This window comes from Syngnathus acus, chromosome 9 (genome assembly GCF_901709675.1).
Source record: "Syngnathus acus chromosome 9, fSynAcu1.2, whole genome shotgun sequence".
NCBI classification, from domain to species: domain Eukaryota; kingdom Metazoa; phylum Chordata; class Actinopteri; order Syngnathiformes; family Syngnathidae; genus Syngnathus; species Syngnathus acus.
In genome coordinates, this window is record NC_051094.1 from 18,147,541 (window position 1) to 18,157,551 (window position 10,011).

The window sequence follows — 10,011 nt, forward strand, 5'->3', positions numbered from 1 at the left end:
GTTAACAGTCCTACATCAGATGGGCCCTTTGTCCACAGTTTTTCAGGAAGCCCAGCCAATTCCCCTCCTCCTTTTCATTCAAACAAATGTTAACTAGTCAGGGAAGCGCACAAGCGCATGCCCTACCAACAGCTACTTCACACACAGTTTGCTTCCACATGTCACAACTGGTACTGTAGCTCCACCCATCACCTTTGTCCTCATAATAAGTTACAGAACCAGCAAGTTTAATCCGGCAACCCACATCTGCCCATGTTATACTGTGAGGTTTAAACAATGAAATGTGGGGTACAGCCGACAACTTGTATTTGTCTTCCTGAGGAGCGGGCAGGAGCACAGCAGCAGCTGCAAATGACCTGCGATCAGTGTACAGAGCAGTGATTGTTAAAGTTACTTCTGTGTCACTGAGAAAACTTTCAATATAGTCATCTTGTGGATCAGTGAGAATGTTCATGGTGACATGTAATTCATCACAAGTCATTTCTGATTCAGGTCGCGTCAATTGTTTTCGGGCTTCACTCAGCAAATTGCCTGGTAGCTTGGGATTCTGTTCAGCAGAGATGTCATAAGAACAGCAAATCCGCTCACCTGCCTGTGCAGCATATGAGTCTACATCTCTCACTCTACATGCTCGCATGCCATCCTTTACTGGAATTATTGCAATTCCCAATCTAGTCATCAGATCTCGACCCAGAAGGTTAATGGGACATTTTGGGGATAGCACAATCGAGACTGAAGCCATGTTTCCAGTTTCATTATCTCTCACTTCAACTAGATTGGACATACTCTCCTTGTGTACCTGCCCATCAGCAGATTTCACCCAAATAGTATTTTGGGAGGCCTTTAAATTTGGGACCTTAGTTTTTATTACGGTCTTACAAGCTCCGGTATCACACAAAAACTCTACTTCACTTCCTCCAATGTTTAAGGTAACATATGGTTTTTCTTTTAATGCATTCAAAATGTCCCATGCTGCATGGACATCTACTATCTCTTCCTCTGTAGGAGCACAAGAGATCAACGGGGAGGAATCTAGTCATGCTGAAAATTTGGCTTTTCCTCTGCCCCTTCCTCCACCCTTTGATTGGTATTGTTTTGCAAAACGACACGCTCTTGCCAAGTGTCCTCGTCTCCCACAGTTCCAACAGTTGTCAGAATCTGATGGGGATTTTGAATTATATGGCGGCCTGCAACCTTGTTGGCCTCTACCTCTTCTTCTGGCCCGCTGGGACCCATGGAAGAAGACTGTTGTATCTTCATCTAGGTCATCATCATCATCATTGTCTAGATGAAATACATCAGAACTTTTGCCTCTTTTGATCTCTTTTTCAGCATGTCTGCCCCATTGCATAGTTGTTGTCACACTTGCAATATCTACTTCCACCAAATGTTTCCTCACCCAGTTGCCTATTTCAGGGCGGAAATTAGTGAGGAGCGCATTTTTAAGCTGTTGCTGATAAGCACTCTCAGCTGCATCATTGAATGGAATGCCACTATGCACCCTGAATTCTTTTTCAAATCTTAAGTGAAAATCATCAGTATCTTCCCCAGGCTTCTGTTTAATTCCTGCCAAATGACCCTAATTTGCTCGTCTTCGAAATATAGTTCTCACTCTTTGCACAAGATCATTCCATTGTGCTGCATACTCCTCTACCAATTGATTTCCCTCAACGGGATAGGGAAAAGGCCCTTGATTATTTCTACCTGTATAATGTCCTCTAACCTTTGCCCAGTCTTTTCCCAAAGAAGACATTGCAGCTTCTCCTGCTTCATGCCCATTCAGTCTATAGGAATGTATGATTCCAGCCATGTCTTCTGCCCATTTATCTGGGTCTTCAGCAACAGGGGTAACCCCTTCAACTGCTTTCCTTGCCTCTTCCAAAGTCCATGGCCGAAAAACATACGTATGTGGAGGTTGGCCTTCCCCTACAATAGGGTTTGGCACCTGTATCATTGGGCACACATCGACATTGTCCAAATTTTGGGAAAATCTAGCAGCAGTGGTCAAACCTCTTGTTTGTACAGGACTTCTAGTGATGTGACCCTGACTTTTTTTTCTCTTATATGGGGGAGGGCGCAGGTCTGTTAAGCTTGGATACAAGTTTTGCATACGAGCGGAAGGTCCCCCTTGCTCCTCTGCTTGAGCTGCAGCTGGAGCCGTGGCCGGGGCAGTGCGAAAACCACACTTGTCTTCCGGCCTGACAAACATAGTCGCAGCCTCATCACTTTTCAACTTTCTATCTTTTGTCTTTTGGATTTGTTCTCTTCTCTCTTGTGAAGCTTTCAACCACAGTCCAGCACAATTCAACTCTCTTTTCTCTTCTTTTTCAGTCCCTTTGTTTTCCTCCAAAACATCAACCACTATCTTCCACACTTCAACTTTCAACTTCCCTTCTACTCCGTACCTTTTCTTCCACTTCGGTATGTATTGCATACAATTAAGAAATTTACTCGCCATGTACTTCTCATCTCCCTCAAGAGCTAGGGATTTACCATTTTTATTTTCCATCTTAACTTGGTATTTTAGGTTTATACAATCTTTTTTCAAAATGTTTTGTTTTCTCTCTTTGAGGACCCTCAATGCAGGTTTAAATTGACCTTCCAACAAATTCTCTTTGCAGTCAATTTATCCAACCAATCGCACTCTCAACCACACAAACTCCAGCGCTTTTTATTTTTAGGCCTATCCAGGATGGGTGTAAAACCCTCCCAAACAGCTTAGAAAAACGGACAAAAAAAAGAATCTACGCCCTTCTTCAATTAGGAAAAAGAAACTCAGTCTTTTCTTAGCCCGTTCCTTCCACTGGGACTAGAATCCCAGCTGTTTCATGGCTTGGAAAAACCAAAGCCGTATCTCATAGCCCGGACAAACCAAAGCCGTATCTCATAGCTCGGACAAACCAAAGCCGTATCTCATAGCTCGGACAAACCAAAGCCGTATCAGCGCTTTCTTTTAAAGGGCTTTAACTTACTTGTCCCCTGGTTCGTTGCACTGCCGGATCCCGTCAATCCACCTCTGTCAGACGAAGGCAGACCTAAGATGCTGGCCCAGCGAAGAATTTCCTTCCCAGGTCTTTCTTTACCAGGTCCTCCTAATGGACGCTGGCCCGTCGACGGTGTACAGCGTGTCGTCCTCCGTCAGCCAGATGGCGGGTATGAGAGGTCCCGGGTTTCGGCACCAAAATGTTAGGGTGGTGCTCACTCTAACTTATTTTGCAAGAACCACACGGGAGACAAGTAAGTCCTTTTAGACACCTGCAGGTGGAGAGTCCATTCGTTGCTGTGTGTACAGCGATGATCGAATGAGATCTGACTCAGGCCTCTTGCAGGAGCATTTTTATTGAGAGAAACAGAGTGGGGTTGAGAGTGGGGGGGGGGGGTGTGTGAATGGACAGGATGGGGTTGAAGCCCCTGGCCTGCTGATCAAAGCATAGCAGGGGGTCTTTTACGACGTTGTGTAAACAAAGCAACTTTGATTGCTTCCTCAGTCAATCAGTTCAAAAGATCTTAGCACTTTGGTCTACTACTTTTGTTAAGACAGGACAAGCTAGGTAAATTATTACAGGTTACATTCCAACATAATCATACGATGAAGATAATCTGCAAACCCTAACACACTGTATGCTGACTATAGCACAATGTATTTGTTATTATTCTCCTTTCCTCCAATCAAAACCACGACAAGATGACTTTTTTTTTACTTAAAATAATTACTGCTGACTTCTCTACTTTTGCGTCTAATACCGCGACGGCATTGCTACAATAGCCCAACCCGGTGGTCACCCGGCTACAGCACATTCATCGGACAGTATGAAAACCACAAAAAATATATTTTGAAAATTTAATACCTAGAAAATGCAATTCCTGGAGAAATTGCGTGTGAAGGCAAAGACTATGAATAACTTCTTGGGGAATGCTGCCGAATGATGTTGAAACGAGTTGAATTACTTGAGAAATGTAAAAAACAGAAGTGTAAAACGAAATTTTGGAGAATTTGTGAATTTCAAAATTGAAAATTTGTCATTTTTGGTGAGTGGGAAGTTGTGGAATGGGTAGGAAAATGATGAGTTGATAGTTGGAACGGGTTGAATCGGTTGAAAAATGTAGAAATTATAGTTGAAAAACGAAATGTTAGAGAATTTGGCGTAAATTTCAAAATTGAAAATTTTGAACTTTTGGTAAGTGGAAAGTTGTGGAATAGGATGGAAAAAGATGAACAGTTGAAAGTTGGAACGGGTTGAATCGGTTAAAAAATGTAGAAGTAGAGCAAATGTTGAATGCCTCATAGAGAATGAATGGAAATTTAAAAAAAAAATTGCACCCAAAATGTTTTAACTTTGGAACAAAACGAAAACTCCAGGTTCAAGAGGTTCACTTTGGAGTTCAAAAGTTGAAACGGGTTGAATCGGACAAAAATTGCAAAAGTTAGAGCAAATGTTAAATTTAGGTCACTTCTGGTTTCATTTAGGGCACTTCTCTTTGAAATAAGGTCACTTACGGTTTATTTAGGGCACTTCCGGTTTAGCTGAGGTCACTTCCGGTTTATTTGGGGTCACTTCCGTTTATAAAGGTCACTTCCGGTTTGATTTGTGGCCACTTCCGGTTTGATTTGGGGCACTTCCGGTTTGATTTGGGGCACTTCCGGTTTGATTTGGGGCACTTCCGGTTCATTCTGGGTTCATTGGGGGCACTTCAGGGTCAATCCGAGATGGCCTCCACACTGGAAGTGGGGGTCAAGGGTCGAATTGTGTATGCATAGTGGAAGTGGGGGTGAAGGGGGTGAATATGGTGAGCATAAGGTGAACAAAGTGAATAAAGTTGGAATGGGTTGAATCGGTTGAAAAATGTAGAAATTAGAGTAGAAAAACGAAATTTTGGAGAATTTGGTTGAATTTCAAATCTGAAAGTTTGAAATTTTTGGTAAGTGGGAAGTTGTGGAATAGGTAGGCAAAAGATGAACAATTGAAAGTTGGAATGGGTTGAATCGGTTGAAAAATGTAGAAATTAGAGGTGAAAAACGAAATTTTGTCGAAATTTTAAACGTGAAAACGTGAAATTTTTTAATTTGGCAATTTTGGGAATGTCGAGAATCTTTCCGAATGTGATTCGAATGTGCTGAATGATGTGAATTTCAAATTGGAACGACGTAAATGTGAAATGTCGAATGTGCCATTAAGAATGAATGGGGAAAAATTTGTCGTAACCTTGCGAATTTTGCGAAAACGGAACGAGAAAAATGGAAGCGCTCATCTCGTGAATATTTGGAATACGTCAAAAGTGGAATGGAGTGAGGAGAATAAAATATAATAATAATAATAAAGTGAATGGTGTAGAATAACGTGTGAAGGCCATCGCCTTCACAATAATAATAATAGAGAATGGTGTAGAATAACATGACACCACATGATACCCTGCTCCCGTTCATGCAGACAACACCCGGAAGTAACCGTTGCGCATCAGACTTTGCAGGAACCTCGCTTGGGATCTCAACAGCGGACCATTGTTCTTGCAGCAAGATTTCTTTTTGGTTTGTTTTCATTGTTCGGGAACTTTGATTGAGGAGCGATCTCGTCGAGGAGCGATCACGCCGAGGCTTCTTCCCTGTCGGGAGGTCGCCGAGCCACCAGACGTCGGAGCCTTCCGGCGCCATCGGCTCCGCGGCCGGCGTCGGATTACGCTCCAGCGACTCCAGACCCGTGGCCGCCACCGGGGTTCCTCCCGGCGCTATCAGACTCGCGGCCGCATTAGGGTCCCACTCCAGCGTTGCCGGATTCGCGGCCGTCGCCGGACCTCGAGCCAGAAACGCTGGACCCGCGGCCGTTGCCGGACTTCGTCCCAGCAACGCCGGACCTGCGGCCGTCGGCGGACTGCGTGCCAGCAACGCCGGACCCGCGGCCTTCACCGGACCTCTAGCTACCTGCGCCGGACCAGCGATCATCCCTCCAGGAGCCTAGCCAACACCAGGTACCAGGAGGCCAGCTACCACCAGGCCCAGTAGGCAAACGCCATCAGCCCCAAGAGGACACCCACCATCAGGCCTAGTAGGCTAACACCACCAGCCCAGGAGGAGAGCTACCATCAGGTATTGATTGATAGCCGGGATGGCCATGAAAGTGCTTCAGAAGGATATGGAGGAGCTGAAGTTATCAATGCAAGTGATGTCTTCAAATGTGGAAATCATAATGAAACAACAGGCCATTATAACAGAGCTGATGGGAGAGGTGAAGCAGCTCAAACAATTAAACATTGAACAAAATAAGAAAATTGTCAGCCTGGAAATTAGATTAGACAATTTGGAGCAGTACTCAAGAATGAGCGATGTTATCATCAGTGGTCTAAGGATCAAACCACGGAGCTACCAGCAGGCTGTGAAAGGCCTTGCTTCAGAGGATAATCCTGAACATGAGGAGACAACAGAGGAGCAGGTAAAAACTTTCCTCCAGAGTAAAGACATCGCCATTGACATTGTCAATATTGAGGCATGCCACACTCTACCAACTAAGAGTCTAAATGGTAAGCCTGTCATACCATCTATAATTGTCCGATTTACAAACAGGAAAAGTAAGATAAATCTGCTCAAGCAAGGTAGAAAACTAAAAGGCACGAACGTGTACATTAATGAACACCTCACCAAGAAAAATGGTGAAATAGCTAAGAAAGCAAGAGCTCTTAAGAAAAGCGGTAAAATACAGTCCACTTGGACTGCTGGTTGTAAGGTGTTCATCAAACCTGTTGGGGCAGCAGAAAGTTCTCATGGTTTCTGCATCAGTGCCATAGAGCAACTTAAGAGGTACGAAGGAGACTAGTAACCTGTACATCTTTCTGTTGAACCTCAAGTTGTGGTACCTTTAGATCATGGAATGTAAAAACCTGGTGAAATTATCAACCCACCATGAATAGTACTGACAAATGCCTTTCATTTCCAACTGGTGTGTTTAACAAACAAGCACTGATAACTGAAAATGAAGAACTTGATTTGAAAACATTTGACTTCACTGACCATAAGGGATTTGACATAGAGAACAATATTGATCCTGAGAATAACTTCTTCATCAACTACACTCAAAGGAACAGCAAATACTATACTGTAGAGCAATTTAACAAGAATGTGACAACAAATAGAGCATTATCAATTATACATTTTAATAGTAGGAGCTTGAAAGCAAACATCTCTAAGATCAAACAATGTTTAAAAGATATGAATAATCCGTTTACTGTAATTGCAATATCTGAAACCTGGTTAAAGGGAGATCAGTCTGAAAAGATTGACATAGAGGGGTATGAGAGTTATACATTAAATAGGAAGGTAAAAAGATGTGGAGGAGTTGCTCTATTCATAGATAAAAACTATAAGTGTAAGATAGTAAGAAGTATGTCTCAAGCAATAGATAATATCATGGAATGTATTACAGTTGAGATAGAAATGGAATCATCTAAAAACATTCTGGTGAGCTGTGTATACAGATGTCCAGGTTCATGTATTGAGACATTTAGTGAATTATTATCAGGAATGTATGAAAGAAAAATCAATACGAAAATGGTGTACGTCTGTGGCGATTATAATATAGATCTATTGAACCCACTTCAGCTGACTCCAGTAACAGAATTTATTAACTTAATGTACAGTATGAGTCTCTACCCTGCAATAACCCGTCCGACTAGAATTACATCTCACAGTGCCACAATAATTGATAATATATTTACAAATGTAATTGAAAAGAAAGTCAAAACTGGACTGATAATAAATGATTCAAGCGACCACCTGCCAGTGTTTGCAGTGATCCAGGACTGTACAAAGAAAAAAAAGGATGCTATAACTTTTAAAATGTGTAGAATGAACTCTGGTAATTCATTTAACTCATTCAAAAATGATCTTTTAACACAAGACTGGAAAAAGGTATATGTGGGTGATGTAAATGAAGCCTACAACACATTCATGGCCATTATATCCGAACTTTATGACAAACACTGTCCTCTTGTAAAGAAAGCAGTTAAACTAAATTCGGTGGAAAAACCATGGCTGACAAAGGGAATCTTAAGTGCTTGCAAGAAGAAAAACCTATTATACAAAGATTTCTTAAAGATAAGAACAAAGGAAGCTGAATTAAAATATAAGATCTACAAAAACAAATTGATTAAAATAATGAGAAACAGTAAAAGGGACTACTATAGCAAGATACTGGAGGAAAACAAGAGTAATACAATAATAACATGGAAAGTGTTAAATGAGATTATTAAAAACAGAACTGGAAAGCCAGGATATCCTTCTTACTTTGTAAACAGTAATAACATAACTATAAATGATCTTACTATGATTGCTGAGGAGTTTAATGATTACTATGTTGGTATTGGGCCTACTTTGGCAGAGGAAGTAGCAAAAAAAGGGAGTACAAGTGACCTACTTAAGGATGTACCCATAGCCGAAAGTATGGTTCTAAGGGGAACGAATGAGAAGGAAATAATAGAAATTGTTAGAGAACTTAAAGGTAAAAAGTCAACCGACTGTAACGGGATAGATATGTCACTTGTTAAAAATATTATTGAATGTGTGGTGAAACCCCTTACACATATCTGCAACCAATCTCTGACAAATGGTGTTTTTCCGAGTGAAATGAAAACTGCTAAAATTATTCCGATATATAAAGCTGGAGACAAACATATATTCTCAAATTACAGACCAATATCTCTACTCCCACAATTCTCCAAAATATTAGAAAAAATATTCTATAAAAGGCTTGATGATTTTATTACAAAACAAAATATTCTGTGTGACCAACAGTATGGATTTCGGAAAAATAGGACCACCACACTAGCTTTGTTAGATTTCGTAGCTGAAATAACTACAGCTATTGAAAATAGACGATATGTTGTAGGTGTTTTCTTGGATCTTAAAAAGGCTTTTGATACTGTAAATTATGAAATACTGTTAACAAAACTTGAAAGATATGGGAACAAGGTATGTCACTCACTTGGTTAAACAGTTATTTATCAAACAGGACTCAATATGTGCAACTTATGGACTGTAAATCAAAACTACAGCAGGTAAAGTGTGGGGTTCCTCAGGGCTCAATATTAGGCCCCTTGTTATTTATTTTGTATGTCAATGATATATGCAAGGTCTCCAGGTCACTCAAGGCCGTAGTTTTTGCAGATGACACAAACCTGCTTTGCAGTGGGGAGGACCTGGATCAACTACTGGATACTGTGGGAATTGAAATGGGAAAATTACAGAGTTGGTTTGATACAAATAAACTAACACTAAATTTAAGTAAAACAAAGTATATTATATTTGGAAACCGTCCGACCAACACAGACAAAATTCTTACAATAAATAATATAGAAATAGAAAGAGTAAATGAAGTAAAATTTCTTGGAGTGCTTATAGATAATAAATTAAGTTGGAAACCACATATAATGTATATCAAATCAAAAATTTCAAAATCACTAGCAGTATTATATAAAGTAAAAGACCTTATAAATCAGTCATCATTATATTCCTTGTACTGCTCCTTCATACTCCCATACATTATGTACTGTGTGGAGGTGTGGGGCAATACGTACAAAACAAACACAGATCCAATCTTCATTCTTCAAAAGAAAGCAATACGACTTGTAAATAATGCTGATTATAGAGAACCATCTAACCCTCTCTTTATTAAATTGAACTCACTGAAATACAACGACCTAGTCGACTTTAAAACCATCCAACTCATGTACAAAATAAAAAATAATCAATTACCAAACAGTATCCAGAGGTTGTTTGAGTGGAGGGAAAGTACCCATTATTTAAGAGGAACACGTATGTTTAAAAGAGATTTGGTGAGAACAAACTTAAAGTTACATTGTATAACAGTTAGAGGTGTGGAACTATGGAACACCAGCAGTGACGAATTAAAGAACTGTAGTACCTTACCTAAGTTTAAAAAAATGTATAAGGACAAAATATTGACGGGATACCGTAACATGCTGTGAAGTTGTTTAAGTTGCTTTTGTATTTTAATGAGAAAATAT

General features: G+C 40.5%; 2 long non-coding RNA genes across 2 annotated transcripts; one reads left to right on the forward strand and one right to left on the reverse strand.

Moving 5' to 3' along the window:
* Positions 1-4,360: 4,360 nt before the first annotated feature.
* Positions 4,361-4,743, reverse strand: LOC119127575. Its single transcript, XR_005098860.1, has 2 exons — positions 4,640-4,743; positions 4,361-4,555 (listed from the first exon to the last, which is right to left on the reverse strand). It is a non-coding gene; the product is annotated as an uncharacterized LOC119127575 (long non-coding RNA).
* Positions 4,744-6,340: 1,597 nt separating this feature from the next.
* Positions 6,341-9,783, forward strand: LOC119127588. Its single transcript, XR_005098873.1, has 2 exons — positions 6,341-6,425; positions 9,152-9,783. It is a non-coding gene; the product is annotated as an uncharacterized LOC119127588 (long non-coding RNA).
* Positions 9,784-10,011: the final 228 nt, after the last annotated feature.